Source organism: Leucoraja erinacea, chromosome 16, assembly GCF_028641065.1.
Source record: "Leucoraja erinacea ecotype New England chromosome 16, Leri_hhj_1, whole genome shotgun sequence".
Lineage (NCBI taxonomy): Eukaryota > Metazoa > Chordata > Chondrichthyes > Rajiformes > Rajidae > Leucoraja > Leucoraja erinaceus.
In genome coordinates this window covers 43,196,223-43,211,174 of record NC_073392.1, presented here as the reverse complement: position 1 = coordinate 43,211,174, position 14,952 = coordinate 43,196,223, and positions in this window count along the sequence as shown.

The window sequence follows — 14,952 nt, the reverse complement described above, 5'->3', positions numbered from 1 at the left end:
TGCTTATATCGATCAATCCTTTCAACCCAGGATTTAGCTCAGTGTATCTCTTTTAGGCTGCATCCAACGCCAATATAGCCAAACATAAATAAAGGTACCAATGATGTGCACAGTACTCCAGGAGTGGCCTCACCTGCACCCTGTATAATCGCAACAATACTTATCTAGTGTTAAACTCCAAGTCTCTTGCAATAAAGGGCAATGTGTCACTTACCTTCCTAACGACTTTCTGCACCTGATCGAGAATCTTTTGCAGGTAAACCAACAGATTCCTCTGTACTTTGCTTAATTACATTCTCCATTCCTTCAACACAGTGAAGGACATTGTTTATATGGACTTTCGCAAAGTCAGATGGTCGACTAGTTCAGAAGGTTAATCACATGGGATCCAGGGTGAGTTAGTACATTGGATTCAAAATTGTCTTGATGGAAAACGTTAGAGGGTAGCAATGGAGGGTTGTTTTTCAGATTGGAGGTCTGTGACCAGAGGCATGCTCAAAGGATTAATATTAGATTTATATAAATAATTTGGACAAAAATGTTTTGTTTATTGTCACAGGTACAGTGAAAAGCTTATTTTTTGCATGCTAACCAGCCTGCGGAAAGATTACAATCGAGCCGTCCACAGTGTACAGACACATGATAAAGGGAATAATGTTTAGTGCAAGATAAAGACTAGTAACGTGCGATTAAAAAGAGTCCCAAGGCCTCCTATAAGGTAGATAGTAGCTCAGGACTGCTCTCTAGTTATTGATAGGATGGTTCAGTTGCATGATAACGTACGATACATTATGATAGAACTTTATTTATCCCAGGAGGGAAATTGATCTGGCAACAGTCGTAAAACACAAAATACATGAAGCATAATGTTGATGTGATGAATGGAAAGGATTGGGGATGTGCAAAGATTGGGGGGGGGGGGGGGGGGGGGGGGGGTGTCAGTCTACCCCACGACAGAAGGGGGAGTAGTTGTACAGTTTGATAGCCACAGGGAAGAAGGATCTGTGGCATTCTGTCCTGCATCTTGGTGGATCCAGCCTGGTGCTGAAGGTACTACTCAGATTGACCAGTGTGTCATGGAGGGGGTGAGCTGTATTGTCCAAGATGCTCCACAGTTTGAGGAGCATCCTCCCCTCCAAGACCAGGTCCCATGAATCCAACTCCACCCCCGGGACGTAGCCAGCCTTCCTGATGAGTTTGTTGATCCTACTGGCGTCCACAGCCTTCTCTCTGCTGCCCCAGGCACACGGCAGCGTTGAAGATAGGACTGGCTACCACCGATTGGTAGAACATCTGCAGCATCTTACTGCAGACGTTGAAGGAGCGGAGTCTTCTCAACAAGTACAGCCTGTTTTGTCCCTTCTTGTACAGGACCTCAGCGTTCCTGGACCAGGTAAACTCCAAGGTATTTGTACTCTCTGGTAAGCTGCCCTTCCGTACCATTGATGGAGACGGGACAGGGGTGTTCCCCTCCTCCTAACTCCTTAGTCTTGTCGGTGTTGAGCTGCAGGTGATTCAGCCCACACCAATCAACAAAGTCATTGACTACACCTCTGTATTCACCTTCCCTCCCCTCACTAATGCAGCCCATAATTGCAGAGTCATTTGAAAACTTCTGCAGGTGACAGGAGTCTGAGTTGTATCTGAAGTCCGAGGTGTAGATGATGAACAGGAAGGCAGAGAGGACGGTCCTGTGGGGCCCCTGTGTTGCTCACTACCATGTCTGAAACACAGTTCTGTAGCCTGACATGTTGTGGTTGCCCAGTCAGGTAGTTGGTGATCCAGGACACCATTGGAGCATCCACCCGCATCTTTGACAGTTTGTTCCCTAGCAGTGCAGGCTGGAAGGTATTAAAAGCAAATGTTTTTGAAGACAAAAAACATGACTCACAATGCTTTGTGGCTTATTGAGGTGAGGATACGAACGATGGATCAGGTGGATGATGGCGTCCTCAACCCCCATCTTTGTTTGGTAAGTGAACTGCAAGGGGGTCCAGGTAGGGTTTAACCAGGGGTCACAGGTGAGTGAGCACCAGCCTCTCCAGGGACTTCAGGATGTGTGAAGTCAGTGCCACTGGTCTGCAGTCATTGGAGGAGCTTGGGCTGTAGGTGGCATGATAAGTAAGCTTACGGATGACTTCTAAATTGGTGGTTAGTGGACAGTGAAGAAGGTTCTTTAAGGTTGCATCAGGATCTAGATCAACTGGGAAATTGGGCAAAGGAATGGCAAATTGAATTGAACTCAGACAAGTGCAAGGTGATGCATTTTGGGAACCTAAACCAGAGCAGGATTTATATGGTGAATGTCAGGGCCCTGGTGAGTATACAATACAATACAATACGGGTTTATTTGTCACATTGCACATAAAGTGCAAGTGAAATGAATATGTCAGCAGTGATACAATGAGAAAGAACACACAATACACAATAAAAATTTAACACAAACATCCACCACAGCAGTCATCACTGTGGTGGGAAGGCACAAAAATTGGCCAGTCTTCCTCCATTTCCCCCCGTGGTCGGGACCAGAGTCCAGAGCCAGTCCATAGTCGGCTCATCCCCACCGGAGACTGCGACTTCAGGATGGTGTAGGCCGCAGGCCGGCGGTGGAAGATTTAAAGTCCCCGCCGCAGCCAGAAGCACCGTAGACTGCAGGGCCGGCGGTCGAAGCTCCCCTCCAGGGGTGATGTTAAGTCCACGCCTAGTCCACGGTAGAAGTTGGCCGTGGGCCGGCATTCGGAGCTTCTTCCCACGGGTCCCCCATGAGGGATCCTGGGCTGTAGACGCCGCGCCAGCTGGAGCTCTGCAGACCGCGGCTTCAGGCCGTGGAAGAGGCGACCAAAGCGGTTTCCCCCTCACCACTTCCCACACCAACCCCCACACAAGACACACAAAGAAACATCAAAAACACACTTTAAAACATACTAAAAAAACAAAAAAAAGTTGGGGAAAAAACAGACATGCTGCTGACAGGGCGCCGGCTTGCAGCACCCCCACTGACCGACTGACCGCCCACAGACCAAAGGATACAAGTATGTAGTTCCCTGAAAGCGGCAACACAGGTGATGAAGGAGGCATATGGCATGCTTGCCTTCATTGGTCAGGACATTGAGTAGCAGAGTTAGCACATCAAATTGCAGATACACAAGACATTGGTGAGACTGCACAGGAATTTTTACTGTGTACAGTTTTGGTGCCAGACTAGGAAGGATGTGATTCAGATAGAGCTGTTTCATAAAGGTTTCACAAGGATATTGCAGGGATTGTGGTACATAGGTTATATGAAGAAACAGGATTCGCTGGGACCTTTTTCCCTGGAGCACAGGAGTCTGACCCCTGTATAAAGCTTTATAAAATAACGAAGGACATAGATAAGATGAATGGTCACATTCTTTTCTCCAGGGTAGGAGACAACGTGTGGTGGCTATATAGAATGAGTTGCACATGACCTGGGGAAGTTCTAGATGTGGGTAAATTTGCAACATTTAAAAAACATTCAGACTGGTACATGGATAGGAAAGCTTTAGAGGATACTAGACCAAGGGGGGGGGGGGGTCCCGTCCACTAAACGCGCGGCTGTGTGGGGGGGGGGGGGGGGGGGGGGGGGGGGCTGCGGCGTCACACACACACTAACCACAAACACACGGGGGGGGGGGGGGGGGGAGGGAGGGGGGGATGTGGAGGGGGGGAGGGGAGGGGGGGGGGGGGGGGGTGGGGGTAGGGAGGGAGGGACAGAGGGGGAGGGGGGGGGGGAGGGAGGGGAGAGAGAGGAGGGAAGGAAAGAAGGGGATGGGGGGAGAGAGGGGAAGTGGGGTATTCCCTAAGAGGAAGGAGGGAAGTTGCGGGGGGTTCCCTAGAGAGGGGGGGGGGGCAAAGAGAGTTGGGGGTCAGAGAGGAAGGGCCCTCCCCCCTCTCCATTCCCCCTCTCAATCCCCCCCTGTTTCCCCTCCTCCCTCTACCCCCTTCTCACCCCCCTTCCCCCCTCTCTCTCTTTCTCTGCCTCGGGGAGGGGGTAGAGGCAGCAGCTACCCAAGTCGTAGAGCACAAGCCTCTCTATCAGGCGCCAGGCCCGAGCTAGGCTGCGGGCGTCGTTGACCAGAGCAAGGCCCGCAATGCTCTGAGGACGGTGAAAAACAGTGGAGGGCCTGCCATTCGTGGCTTCCGTAAAAGTAAGCGTACTCACTAGCGTGACAGACGATCGGGCAGTGACGACTGAGAGGAGGTTGTCCCTTGTGACGGGCGCGACGGTGACCTTTCAACTGCGATTGTCCACGGCCATGCTGCAATAACGACCGCCACTATGTTGTTGAACTTGAAGAAGTAATGCAGCTGGCTTCAGCAGTTAGATTTTGATATGATATGCCATTTATTGTCACTATATATGTACAATGAAATTAAAAGCTGCTCGTACTCAGTGCATACATATAATTTAGTACAAAAAACACGAAACAGAAAACAAAAACAGAAGGGAGAAGGGGGAGGGGGGGGATAGGTGCACAATTCTGCGGCGCTATATACATATATACAGATGGAAGTCCGGGTGTTGGGCTGTGAAGTCAGTGCATGTGTGAATTTGAATTAAGAGTAGTTATAATTTTCGGAAAACAACTATTCCTGAGTCTATTTGTCCTGGATTTGATGCACCTATAGCGCCTTCCTGAGGGCAGCAGGTCGAACAGTCCAAACGCAGGATGGGAGCTGTCTTTGATGATATTCTTTGCCCTGCTAAGGCAGCGGGAGGTGTAGATATCCATCAGGGAGGGGAGAGGGCAACCAATGAACTTCTGCGCTGTCCTAGTTACCCTCTGAAGCCTCTCCCTGTCTGCCATGGTGTAGCTGCCATACCATGCTGTAATGCAGTATGTCAGCAGGCTCTCGATGAACGAGCGATAGAAGGTCTGCAGCAGGTTAGAGTCCAGGTTGTGCTTCCTGAGGACCCTCAGGAAGTGCAGCCGCTGCTGAGCCTTCTTGATGACCGCTGTCATGTTTAAAACAATTTTAGTAAAAAACTCGGGAAATAATTAACCATATTTTCAGATGAGTGGATTTTTGAAATCATGAGGTAAATCTCTACCGGAATATGTAAAAATGTCTCCATTACCGCGTCGGGCCTTGGAGGAGATGTGACTGACAAACATCCAAAACAAACGTACATCCAACATCAGAGTTTTAATAGTTATATGATGGACCAAACGCAGCCAAATGATACCAGCTCATGTAGGTACCATCATGGGCATGGATGAGTTGGGTCGCAGGGCCTGTTTCCATGCTGCGTAATTTATAGTGCTGGATAAATGTCTACTGTTAGATTCTTCCCAAAAAACTCGGAAGTTGCCAAGTTATTATGTACACTCTCACACTATTTATATCTTGTCGCAGAGTCCAAATATCCTCATCGCAACATAACATCCCACCTATCCCACCTATTATCATGTCCCCAGCAAAATTGAATACCTTACTGTCCTTTTTCTCTTCCTTTTTTGTTTTGTTTTATAGAAACAGGTCCTGCAGTCCACACTGACTATCTATCACCCGTTCACACTGGTTCTAAGACTAACATAATCAAGGCCCAATCTCACTCAGGTCACTCCCTCTTCTCTCTCCCCATCAGGCAAGAGATACAGACGTTTGCCAGCTGTTATCAGGCAACAGTCCTTTAATCAGCTAGAGTGTGGTCCTGACCTCCCATCTACCTGATTGGAGACCTTTGGATCATCTCTAATCAGACTTTATCTTGCACTAAATGCTGTACCCTTTATCTGTGTGGTGTGGATGGCTTGATTGTAATCACGTATAGTATTTTTTTCGACTGGATAGCAGGCAAACAAAGGCCTTTCACTGTACCTTGGTACACATAACAATAATAAAGGAAACAAAACTATGTTATTGTAGCGGCACCATACGTGGCGAATAAAGAGTCGTCAGGCCGGTTTAAAGAATCATTTATTCGGTGGTAGTTGGTGCGCTAACTATAATACAATGTTGTTGCAGCTGAGCGAGGTTGTTCCCTCGTGCTCAGCCGTCAGTTGTCTCCTAGGTCTCGTGGTGAGAGAGCTTTAGTATCAGGACACTCCCTCTAGCCCATGACGTCACGTGCCCGCCTTCGTATCTCCTGACGAGGGTTCGAGCATGAGTGGCCCTGTTTAGGCTGCCGCCACAGGACCCCCCCAGAACCGGAGGAAGGTATAGAATGGTTGAGGGCGGCTCCTGCATGTGTGTCGGGGACACCCCGGGCGAGTGTCGGGACGAAGGCTCCACGGGCGCAGTGACGCTCTGTGTGGGCGATCCCGAGGTACCGAGGGGTGCGAGAGGACCGATGCAGAAGCTGCCGGTCAGAAGAGTTACGGCCGTATCTCCTCAACCAGTGAAGGGAGAGTGTCCTGAGAAATACGTCCCCCAGCAACGGCTGGGAGACGTCGGCAACAAGGAAGGAAAATAATGGTTGAGGGCGGCTCCTGCACGTGGGCCGGGGACACCCCGGGTGAGAGTCGGGACGGAGGCTCCACGGGCGCAGTGACGCTCTGCGTGGGCGATCCCGAGGTACCGAGGGGAGCGAGGGGACCCGTGCAGAAGCCGGCGGAGACTCTGCTCCCCGGGCCGTCGGGCGTGCGTCGGTGTTGCTGTGGGGCAGAAGACTGCTGAGCTCGCAGCTCCTGCAGCAGCTGGTGGAGCAGCGGCGGCTGATAAGGCCTCTCCGCTCCAGCGGTCGGCTCCGGGCAGGTCATGCGGGGGAGCACAGCGGCCGTCGCACAAGGCGGCCTGCCCCGTTGCGGGGAGCGGGAGAGCGGCAGCAGCGCCGGCTTCTCAGCTCCGTTGAGCAGCAGCTGGTGGGGAAGAGGCGGCATACCTCACTGCAGGGCCGGGTTGGCTGCAGCATTCGGACAGTCGGGGGTCACCAGTGTTTGGCACCATACGTGGCGAATAAAGATGAGTCGTCAGGCCGGTTTAAAGAATCATTGATTCGGTGGTAGTTGGTGCGCTAACTATAATACAATGTTGTTGCAGCTGAGCGAGGTTGTTCCCTCGTGCTCAGCTGACAGTTGTCTCCTAGGTCTCGTGGTGAGAGAGCTTTAGTATCAGGACACTCCCTCTAGCCCGTGATGTCACGTGCCCGCCCTCGTATCTCCTGACGAGGGTTCGAGCATGAGTGGCCCTGTTTAGGCTGCCGCCACATTATCCTACTATCTCATGTACACATTTCTCACAAACAACTCCAACAACTCATCGATTAAAAGATAACAACTTTCATCACCTTACAAAATGGCCAACAGTCGGCTACCAAAAGGAACTGCTATCAGGAATGCAAGGCTGCAGTCCAGAAGAGCACTCGAAACATGAAAAACCGATGGTGGAGGGAGAAAGCTCAGGAAATCCAACAACTAGCAGACACCAACGACACTCGAGGCTTTTTCAACGCCACCAAAGCCATTTTTAGTCCATCCACTCACGGTCAAGCCCCTCTCAAAAGCAAAGATGGGTCAACCATCCTGAAGAGCAATGCTGACATCAATTCTAGATGGAGGGAGCACTTTGAAGATCATCTAAATCAAACTGCCTCATTTGACAGGAAAGTGATCAACAACATTCCAAAGCATCTAAGGAGCGAAGGAAATAGGCAACGTTTCGGGCTGAAACATCGCCTATTTCCTTCGCTCCATAGATGCTGTTGCACCCGCTGAGTTTCTCCAGCTTTTTTGTGTACTAGCATCTGCAGTTCCTTCTTAAACATTCCAAAGCAGCCTGTTGACGACTCCCTAAGCAGTTTACCATCACTTGAAGCAGTCAAGGAAGCCATCAAAACCTTGAAAAACACCAAGGCAGCTGGACTCGACGGAATACCAGCCGAGGTCTACAAAATTGGATGCTCCATTACTATCTGATTCAACTTCTCATCAAGATCTGGATAAATGAAGACATACCAAGAGATTTTAGAGACTCAGCAATCGTTACCATCTACAAAAGGAAAGGCGATCAATCCGACTGCGGGAACTATCGTGGAATTTCCCTGTTAGCAACGTCCTTGCCTGCAACATGAACAACCGACTCAAGCCTTTACCTGAGAAGATTCTTCCAGAGACACAAGCCGGTTTTAGACCATCACGTGGAACAGCCGACATGATCTTCACCATGCGTCAACTACAAGAGAAATGGTGTGAACAACTTCAACCTTTGTACATGGCATTCATCGACCTCACTAAGGCCTTCGACTCGGTATCAAGGGAACTCTTATGGGACATCCTATCCACCTTTGGATGTCCTGAAAAGTACATTTGAATCCTGAGATTCCTCCACGATGACATGCTTGCCACAGTCATGGCCAGCAACAGCAACTGTGAGCTGTTTCAAGTCAGATCAGGAGTGAAACAGGGACGCGTGATTGCCCCAACACTGTTCACCATCTTCATTGTGACAACCATCCAGGATGACCTACCCCCTGGAATCGAAATCGTCTACAGAACGGATGGCAGACTTTTCAATCTTGCTCGTCTCAAGTCCAAAACTAAGACATCTATGAGATCCCTCATTGAGTTATAATACGCAGATGACAACTGTGTTGCAGCTCTCTCAGAAAATCATCTGCAACAGATCCCGACTGCCTTCAACAGTGCGTACATGGAACTTGGACTTACCATCAACTCCAAGAAGACTCAGGTTATCTACCAATCGTCACCAACTGACACAAATCAGAAAGAACCGTCAATTCAACTTGGTGAGACAACCCTGTGGATCACTTTCCGTACCTTAGAAGTCACCTCTCCTCCAATGTCAACCTTGATGACAAGATCCAACATTGTCTTAAGTGTCCTGGAACAGCTTTTGGATGTCTTCGAATGAGAGTCTTTCAAAATCGTGAATTCCGATCAGACACCAAAATGTTAGTGTACAAGGCAGTGGTGATTCCAACGCTCTTGTATGCATCAGAAGCCTGGACACCATACCGACGCCATCTGAAAACACTTGAAAAGTGCCATCAATTATGTCTTTGAAGAAGCTTAAGTATCATCTGAGAAGAGAGAAGTACCAACGTCAGCGTGCTGAATGAAGCGAAAACATCTAGCATCGAAGCCTTCGTCATCAAGAACCAACTAAGATGGGTCGGTCATGTTGTTCGGATGGAAGACGAGCATCTAACAAAGCAAACCTTCTACTTCCAGATTAAAGAAGTCAAACGGAAATGAGGTGGACAAAAGAAGAGATTCAAAGACGCCTTAAAAGCCAGCATGAAGAAATGTGCAATCGACATCGACAATTGGGAAACCAATGCCAAGGACAGGAAACTCTGGCAAACCATCATCCAAGAAGGAACAGCGACCTTCAAAGCCAAGAGATGCACAGAATTAGAAGAAAAGAGAAGAAAACGGAAAGAGAGGCAACGACAACCAAAGCCTGATCTGCCATCTGGAATTACCTGTCCTGAATGCCGAAGAACTTTCAAAGCCAGGGTTGGACTCATAAGCCACCTGAGAGTCCGTAAAAACAATAGAACGTAAAAACAACAACGTAGACCATCATCCTTGACCTCGAGGGATAGCCACAACAGAGACGACACATTGGGGCAATTAACGTACAAACCCGCATGTCTTTGGGATGTGGGATCAGAGAATACATTACAGTAGGTGGCATCATAGATAGTGAAGATGGTTCTTAAAAATTACAGCAGGATCTTGATCAACTGGACAGGAGGGCTAACGAATGGCTAATGGAATTTAATGCAGATAAGTGTGAGGTGTTTCATTTTGGGAAGTCAAACCATGGCAGGACCTTCACAGGGAAAGGTAGGGCCCTGGGAGTGGTGTAGAGCAGTAGGAATACAGGTACACAGTACCTTGAAAACGGCATCAGAGGGTGGTAAAGAAGATATATGGCACATTGGCCTTCATCTGTCAGGGTACTGAGTGTAGAAGTTGGGATGTTTTGTTATGGTTGTAAAAGTCATTGATAAGGCTGTATTTGAGGTATTGTGTTCAGTTTTGATCATCCTGCTATTGGAGGGATGATATTAAACTGGAAACTGCAGAGAAGATTTACGTGGATGTTGCCAGGACACAAAGGCCTGAGCTACAGGGAGAGATAGAACAAGCTAGGATTTTATTCCTTGGAATGCAGGAGGCTGAGGGGTGATCTTATATGGTGCATAAAATCATGAGGGGGATTGATAGGGTGAATGTGCAGAGTCTTTTACCCAGGACAAAGGAATCAAGAACCAGTGGAAATAGGTTTTAAGGTGCGAGGGGAAAGATTTAACAGGAACCTGAGGGACAAATGTTTTGCTTGGAGAGTGGTGGGCATATGGAATGAGCTGCCGGGGGAGAAAGTTGAGGCAGGTACGATAACAACAAATATGGGCATGTACAGTGGCTTGCAAAAGTATTCATACATCTTGAACTTTTCCACATTTTGTCACGTTACAACCCCAAACGTAAATGTATTTTATTGGGAGTTTATGTGATAGACCAACACAAAGTGGCGCATAATTGTGAAGTGGAAGGAAAATGATACATGGTTTTCAAATTTTTTTACAAATAAAAAACTGAAATGTGTGGCGTGCAAAAGGTATTCAGCCCCCTTTACTCTGATACCCCTAAATAAAATCCAGTGCAACCAATTGCCTTCAGAAGTCACCTAATTAGTAAATAGAGTCCACTTGTGTGTAATCTAATCTCAGTATAAATACAGCTGTTCTGTGACGGCCTCAGAGGTTTGTTAGAGAACATTAGTGAACAAACAGCATCATGAAGCCCAAGGAACACACCAGACAGGTCAGGGATAAAGTTGTGGAGAAGTTTAAAGCAGGGTTAGGTTATAAAAAAAATCCCAAGCTTTGAACATCTCACGGAGCACTGTTCAATCCATCATCCGAAAATGGAAAGAGTATGGCACAACTGCAAACTTACCAAGACATGGCCATCCACCTAAACTGACAGGTCGGGCAAGGAGAGCATTGATCAGAGAAGCAGCCAATGTAACTCTGGAGGAGCTGCAGAGATCCACAGCTCAGGTGGGAGAATCTGTCCACAGGACAACTATTAGTCGTGCACTCCACAAATCGGGCCTTTATGGAAGAGTGGCAAGAAGAAAGCCATTGTTGAAAAAAAGCCATAAGAAGTCGCGCTTGTAGTTTGCCTCAAGCCATGTGTGGGACACAGCAAACATGTGGAGGAAGGTACTCTGGTCAGATGAGACCAAAATTGAAGTTTTTGGCCTAAATGCAAAACGCTGTGTGTGGCGGAAAAACTAACACTGCACATCACCCTGAACACACCATCCCCACTGTGAAACATGGTGGTGGCAGCATCATGCTGTGGGGATGCTTTTCTTCAGCAGGGACAGGGAAGCTAGTCAGAGTTGATGGGAAGATGGATGGAGCCAAATACAGGGCAATCTTGGAAGAAAACCTGTTAGAGTCTGCAAAGACTTGAGACTGGGACAGAGGTTCACCTTCCAGCAGGACAACGACCCTAAACATACAGCCAGAGCTACAATGGAATGGTTTAGATCAAAGCATATTCATGCGTTAAAATGGCCCAGTCAAAGTCCAGACCTAAATCCAATTGAGAATCTCTGGCAAGACTTGAAATTTGCTGTTCACAGACGCTCTCCATCCAATCTGACTGAGCTTGAGCTATTTTGCAAAGAAGAGTGGGCAAAAATTTCAGTCTCTAGATGTGCAAAGCTGGTAGAGACATACCCCCAAAAGACTTGCAGCTGTAATTGCAGCGAAAGGTGGTTCTACAAAGTATTGACTCAGGGTGGCTGAATACTTTTGCACGCCACACTTTTCAGTTTTTTATTTGTAAAAAAATTTGAAAACCATGTATCATTTTCCTTCCACTTCACAATTATGCACCACTTTGTGTTGGTCTATCACATAAAATCCCAATAAAATACATTTACGTTTGTGGTTGTAACATGACAAAATGTGGAAAAGTTCAAGGGGTATGAAAACATTTGCAAGCCACTGTACATGGATAGGAAAGGTTTAGAGGGATATGGGTCAAATATGGGTTAATGGGACTAGCTTAGATGGGGCATCTTGGTCAGCATGGATTAATTGGCCTGAAGGGCCTGTTCCCAAGCTTATGGGGGAAAGGTGCAAACTCCACACAGTTAACATCCAAGATCATGATGGAATCTGTGTCTGCGGCATTGCAAGGCTGTAGTTCCACCAGCTGTGGCACTGTGTCTCCAAATATAAATAACAGGGACTGGGAAATGTAACAATGAACATTGATGAAGTCGGCATTAAAATTCAAACGCACCAAATGGTGGCTGATCTATATTGGCCTGCTCCTTAGCTTCGTCATTGCTCCATATCCCTCTCTTACTCATATCTATCATCTGCCAACCACTTTAAATACTTCTGAGGTTGCAGCTTCCATCACTGACTGAGTTAGGGAAATTCCCCAACCTCTGAAAAAATAAATTCATACCTACCTCATATTTAAATACCTGGCACTGAGTTTTTGGCCCCTTGTCAGAGATTCTCTCAAGTAGATATGAACTAGCTGTGCACTTTATTTCAAATTCAATGTAGAAAAGTGCAAGGTGATACATTTCAGAAGGAAGAATGAGGCGATAATTTAAGTTAATCTAAGGACTTTTAAACAGGGGTGGGTGCAAGGAAGGAACTCAGTGTTTGTACACAAATCTTTGAAAGAGACAGAACAGATTGGCACAACATTTGTTAAAGCTTAAAGGATTCTGGCTTTTCTAAACAGGCTCAATAAAGACAGGAAAGTTATTCTAAACTTGTGTAATAAACACAAGATTGCCTTTGCTGAAATATTCTTTTCAATTCTGGACTCCATATCTTGGGAAGGGTTTGGCAAGATTGCAAATGTACCAATATAAATGTGCCAGGAAAAATGGATTACTGATGCCTGGAAGGATTAGAGAATCTAAGCTTATTCTCCTCCGAGCAGAGAAACCTAAGCCAATCTGATAATAGTGTGTAAAATCATGAAGGATTTAGACCTGGAAAGTGATCGATTAAAGGTCAATAACCAGGTGTCACAGATTTATGGTGAATGACAGCAAGCACAGAGGGATCATCAGGAGAAACACGTCTTGCACCACGTGTCCTTTACGTCTGAATTGCCGTGCTTGATGGGGTGATAAAATCAATACAGATTCTATAGTTGTGTTCAAAAGAGTTTTGGATAAATATTTGAGGGAAGTGGCAAACCCAATACATTATTCCAGAAAATCATGAGTGTAGACTGATTGGTCTCCTGCTATTCTGTGCTAAACTAAACTACTGTGGCTTGCCCATCACTACATCACACCATGATGACATCAGAAGTCATTCCATTTCCAAATCTTGTTTTAAAAGAAATACATCACAAAAGTCGATGGCTATTTGGTTTCATTTCCATCATTACAAACTCACTCCAAATAGTCCTTGCTTTCTCCCTCCTTCCATTCCCCCTTCCCAGCTCTCCCACAAGCCTACTGTCTCCGCCTCTTCCTTTCATCCCCCCCCCCCCCCCCCACATCAGTCTCGACCCGAAACGTCACCTATTCCTTCCCTCCACACTTGCTGCCTCACCAACTGAGTTTCTCCAGCATTTTTGTCTTCCCACGTTGTCCATCAGTTACTTTGTGCTGTGTTAAGAGCACATTGTGAGGAGAAATTGCTGATCAGTCAGCAGCACTGTCCAATAATGCCCAGGACAGATCTGAGGCTTGATTTTAGTTGACCTTTGAGCCTTTAACAGGATCTCTGGCTGCACTATTCGAGCAGGATGACCCAATCATAGGCTGGCCTAGATGTCAAACTGATCTACCATGAGTAAGCTGGGTGGTGAGGGAGACCAGACGTGAACTAGTCAGTGAACAAAGATGTATTCCATAGTATCATACACCTAGAAAAGCAGGTTCCCAAACTATTGAAAAAAGTTATGATCGTGGAATATTCAAGAGACCAATTATTAATCCTGCATTTTGGAATGATGTTCAAGGGTTGGATGGTCACATGATCCAACCTAACTCCCTCATATCAACAGTGCACATTGTCCAAAAATACAAATGCACTACAAGTCAATTTCTTGCACACTTGCCCAAAGAAAATTTTATATTTCTTATTACTCCCAGATACATTGCTTTGGAAGCCATGTGACATTTTGTTTTTCTTTTGTAATATTTTTAGTCCTGCTTTGGCCTGTGTTATTTAAATTGTCCGATGGTTTGTTCAGCAGTTATGGGAAATGTTCCAGAACAACTGAAAGCAGCCTTCTGACTTGAACTGCCAACCATTTCAATTAGCATGCAAAACAAGAATGTTCTTTTTTTTTAAAAGAAAGCCAGTTATCAATTGACAGGTCAATATTTAAACAGAAGAAATCATTCATGGTTAAACAAAGCAAGGCTATAACAAAAGACCGCCGAGCCAAGGCTGACACTTAATAATACGTCTATAAGAGAAATTAAAACAGGTCCGTTTGAAAGTTTTGGGAAGCTGTCTCCAATCCACCCACTTCTGCATTTAACCTGAGAATTAGTTGGCAATCCCCACAAGAGAGTGGAACTGCCAATTTCAATATTTCAATAGCTGATAATGAGGAAATGTAACAGCTGCTTCCAACTTTACCTCAGTTTGCATCGTTTCCTGGAATTTGTCACTGCAAGCAAGGTAAAAGACAGATTACAGGTAGACAAAAATGTTGGAGAAACTCAGCGGGTTAGGCAGCATCTATGGAGCGAAGGTATAGGCAACGTTTTGGATCGAGACCCTTCTTCAGACTGATTATGGGGGGGAATGGGAAAAAGAAAGGAAGAGGTGGAGACTAGGCTGTGGGAGAGCTGGGAAGGGGAGGGGAAGGAGGGAGAAAGCAAGGACTAGTCTGAAATTGGAGAAGTCAATTTTCATACTGCTGGGGTGTAAATTACCCAAGCGAAATATGAGGTACTGCTCCAATTTGCAGTGAGTCACTCTGGCCATGGAGGGGGTCC